General features: G+C 41.3%; 1 non-coding gene across 1 annotated transcript; it reads right to left on the reverse strand.

Annotated features, from left to right (window-relative positions):
- Positions 1-3,163: 3,163 nt before the first annotated feature.
- LOC118482404 lies at positions 3,164-3,270 on the reverse strand. Its single transcript, XR_004868444.1, has one exon. It is a non-coding gene; the product is annotated as a small nucleolar RNA R71 (small nucleolar RNA).
- Positions 3,271-4,882: the final 1,612 nt, after the last annotated feature.

The raw sequence follows: 4,882 nt of genomic DNA on the forward strand, positions 1-4,882 counted from the left end.
GTGAGACTTAATAATGCATTTCGAACACACATGTATTAAATCCCCCATCCTTGGGAAGGAAAATAACTACCAAGTATTTACCAAATGTAAACACGAAATAGTTTTCTAACTATTTCCCCAAAAACTTAAACCATAAAGCTAAGGCACGGCCGTCCGTCTAATAGAATTAGTACATGTAGGTCATTGCACGGCTGCTTGACTTGGAGTATTACTTGGTAGAGACGTACCGCTGTGAGTTCATGTCCCCCTTTTCTCTTAGCTGTTTTCAGTTTTATAAACTGCGGGGGTGAAATACATGTTACTATGATTACGAATATTTCTTACATGGTATGGTTAGCGTAAGGAGGGTTGTTACTTAGATCATGTGAATGGGTAGGCGGAAACTTGAGGTCATTAATCCTCAGGGTAGGACCGAGGGGCAGGAGCGGTAGATCTACTTGGGTGTAGCGAGCCCAACCCCAGGCCCAGCATAACGGACCTCGGGGTGACTTTGTACCCAACGCATAAGTCTGCTAGGTTTGAGCCTTCCTACTTGCATTTCACACATATCAATGGCCTTGCAAACCATTGGTGATCTCTTTTTCCTTATTTGCTACATACCAGGATTTTAATACAAACAAAGGTTTATTTGCTCACTTACACATGAACTCGCTCAACATTATTGTTGATTTTTCAACTTACATGTATTTCAGGGACTTAAAGGATCTGGCACGGTATGGCACGTTTTCCCGCTACACTAGTACGAGGTCATCCGGGTTTAGGGAATGTGACTCTTTCCTGGACAAGTCACAGTCCTTAAACTGTGTTTGTGTTATGTTGATGTTTGTGTTTGTTGAACAATGTTTATGTTGTTAGGGTATGTTCCGTTAAAGCAATGTTGTTGTTTTGGATTTTAAAACTTAATTGAATGGATGATCTTGCATGATTTTTATTCATATAGCTTTGTTATGGTTAAGCTATGGTATCAAGAAGTCACACCAAATTAACCACGCTTCCGTAAATCCAGGGTGTGACAACGGGGCCGTGCTCAATGGACACGGGGCCGTGTCTGGGCTTCTGTGCAGGCTATAAATAGAGGTGCTTCGTTCACTTCAAAGGAATCCCTTGGCAAACCACCTCTCTCCCACTTCACCCACACTCCACCACCACTACAACCCACATCCACCACCATCATCCATCATCCATCTTAGAGTGTGTGTAGTAGTCTCGGGATCCAAGATTGATAGCAAGAGTTCTTGACAATCAAAGGCCATGTTTGCCTAAGTCTCTTACATCACTTGGTGAAGACAAGCATTTAGTGTAATACTTTTGTTTTTTAATCTTTTCGCACTTTTTATTTGGTTTTGTATTAATGACTTTAATAACTAGTTTCTTATATTGAAGGTGAAACTTCCTTATCATTTGTCCGTGGTTTCTTGGCATTATTTTACTGTCTATATAAAATAAAAGATTTACACCATTCATATCTCTACGGTCTATATAGATATATGTTGGCTACCTAGTCGGGGGTTAAGGGAATGGTTTGGTAAGGTTCTTGCCTTGTTCAGTGTATAGATCCTGCAAGGACCCGGGTCAAGCTTACTAGGACCTCCTTCAATAACCACTGGTATTGGATGGCGGGGGTGCGAATGGCTTGATCCCCTCGTATGTAAACTACTATTAATACATTAACCCGGCTACTTGGGATTGAATCCCTGCTGACTCAAACCACTTAGCCGAGGGTAACGTCACCTTCAAAAGAGAGGCCTACCACATTACGCATTAATAACTTAATTAATTATCTTTCAATATTCCGACCCTTTAAGATTGTATCCTTGCTGACTCAAACTACTGGGTTGAGGGTAATGTCACCTTCAAAAGAGGGGCCTACTACTATAACTAAGATAATCTCTTTAAAAGTGCAAAAGTGCGGAAATCATCAAAGGTTACACTAAAGGCGAGTCGGATCCAAGTGATTCATCTTGTCTATCTGTTTTATTTTTATTTTATTTTACAGCATTTTTAGTTTTTATTCTCATATTTTAAAACTTTTTCTAAACTTTTCATTTGATTAGACGTTGAGGATAAACCGGTACTAAAAGCTCTTGTGTCCTTGGACGACCTCGGTATCTTACCAACGCTATACTACGCTCACGATGGGTGCACTTGCCCATATGTGTGTTTAGTGTTAGTAGAATATCGTGTTTTATAAATTTAAAACTTAACTAAAGTGTTAAAAAGTGCTTAAAATATAACTAATATATATAACGCTACACACGCATCAAGTTTTTGGCGCCGTTGCCGGGGACACAAGGATTTTAAGAAAGTTAGGAATCAACGGCCTAATCGTATTTCTTATTTTTCTGTTTTTTTAGGATTTTTCTAGATTTTTCAGTTTCTGTAGAGCTTAGCACGGGGCCGTGCCTGGTCGGACACGGGTCATGCCCAGCGTCGTTACTGGCAGTTTTTATTTTCTGAGTTACAGAGAGTTGAGCACGGGGCAGTGTCAGTGCAGCACGGGGCCGTGTTGAACTCTCCAGTAACAGGGATCCGGAAAACAATCACGGTAACTCCGACCACGGGTCGTGTTTATCTGAGCACGGGGCCGTGGTGAAACTTCCGACCGACATTCTTTTTGTTTTTATTGCAGGGCTAGGAACCCAGGCGTCGCACCTGAACTCTCTACGCAGTGTATGAGCTCCAGTTCCAGTAAAGACATAAAAGAACCTCTATACGAACCCGAACGCTTTCTAAGAAAAAGACTTAAAGCTGAAAACAAGAAAAATTTTCGGGGGACCCACTTCCAATGGCGGACCAACGTACCCTCATGGATTACCTACGACCCACTGTAGGTAATCTTGGCGCTGCTATCAATGCGCCGAATGTCGATGCCAACAACTTCGAACTTCGGCCGCATTTGATCCAAATGCTCCAAAACTCTGCAACTTTCCACGGGCTTGCGGACGAAGATCCCCATTTACATATTACAAACTTTTTGGAAATATGTGATACTTTTCGGATCAACAGAGCATCAAATGATGCCATCCGCCTCCGAATGTTTTCATTTTCACTAAAAGACCGAACTAAGGCTTGGCTTAACGCCCTCCCAGTTGGTTCGGTAAACACCTGGGATGAACTAGCCCAAAAGTTTTTGTATAAGTATTTCCCTCCTGCTAAAATGGCTAAATTAATGACTAAAATTAATACATATTCACAAGAGGACGGGGAATCCTTATATGAAACTTGGGAAAGGTTCAAGGAGCTACAAAGAAAGTATCCTCATCATGGTCTTGCGGTATGGCAACAAGTATCCACTTTCTATAATGGGTTGTTGCAACACACAAGACAAACACTTGACTCTAGCTCCGGGGGACTTTTAGGTAATCGTCGCCCAAATGAAATTTATAATCAAATTGAGGAAATTACTCAAACCAATTTTTAGTGGCACACTCCCCGAGGCACAAAATCTATTGCCCCGGGCGCCCATAAGGTTGACGAAAGCACCTCTCTGCAAGCCCAAATCGAGGCCCTCTCTTCAAAAATCAAAAAGTTAGAAATGGCTAATCTTGGTGATTCTGAGTTCAATAGATTGACTGTTGATGTGAAGATGTCGCTGAGGTTGAGCATGTCATGAATGTAATAAAAAAAAGAGTGAATTGCAAGGATTGTCCTTTATCTTTATACCTATTTGCAGGCGCTGTCCTTTATGTTTAAAATTGACGAGTTTTGTACTTTATGTTTTCAAATCATACACGTTTTGTCCTTTAGCCCTAACCTAGTTAGATTTTTCTGTCAAATCTGATCATGTGCAATGCACATGAGGGTAAAATTGTCTTTTCATCCTATTCTTTAAAAATAGATATAAAAGAAAAAAAAAATATTATATCATAACAAAAGCCATATCTTGAAGCAACCTGCAACATGACTGCCATATCTTGAAGCAACCGCTTATACGACTGTATAAACAAAAATCATCAGATCATACACATTAACACCTACAGAATCCACCTCATCCGCCTTCGCAACAACAAGTGGATCCGAATCGGCATACAGAACGGACGCAGTCGTACCGATAACGAGGCGAGCGTGTTCCGGTGAGATCTGGAGGTGTTCGGAGACAGCGACGGAGTTAACACGGTGGTTTGTCGGTGGAGATTGGAGGAATTTGTCGCGGATGGAGGTTAGGGTTTGTGTTCCGTCAGTGAAGATGAGTTTTTGTAAGGGGATGACGGTGGGTGGATGTGTGGTGGTGGTGGTTGCGACGGACGGTGTTAACGGTGGCAGATTTTATCGCCGCCGGTGACCAATCCGGGTGAGCCGATTTCAGCAAAGCAGCACCACGGTTAATTTTAGGATTGTGAAGAGGAATTTGGAACATCTTGAAGAAGATTAGTGTGAGTTTGAAGTTTTTTTGGAGATTGAATAGTCTGCAGGTTGGGTGGGGGGTTTTGCGGTGGTGGATTAGGGTTGGAAGGGGGTGGCAGCAGTTGGTGGTGCTAGTGGCGACAAGTGTGGTAGGGGTTTGCCCTAGACTCCTGGAGTGAGAGAGTGTAGAGAGAGAAAGCATGTCTTTAGAGAGAGAGTATGAAAGAGTGCCTGCATTCAGATGTGTGTATATAATTAAAAAAATGGTTTCTTAAATAAATAAGTAAAAAGACTCATTTATCCTTCATTTAACAACTAAAATTAACTGGGTTAGGTTCAAAGGACATACCATGCAAGATTTTGAAACAATAAGGATAAAACTCGTCAATTTTAAACATAAAGGACAACGCCTGCAAATGGGTATAAAGATAAAGGACAAAACTTGCAATTCACTCTAAAAAAAATTTTATTTCCATGTCAAAAGTCTGTTTGAAAACTGAAATCCCGAATGTAAATCTAAATGAGTGGTGGGCTTTCA

Source organism: Helianthus annuus, chromosome 9 (genome assembly GCF_002127325.2).
Source record: "Helianthus annuus cultivar XRQ/B chromosome 9, HanXRQr2.0-SUNRISE, whole genome shotgun sequence".
In the NCBI taxonomy this organism is placed as follows: Eukaryota; Viridiplantae; Streptophyta; class Magnoliopsida; order Asterales; family Asteraceae; genus Helianthus; species Helianthus annuus.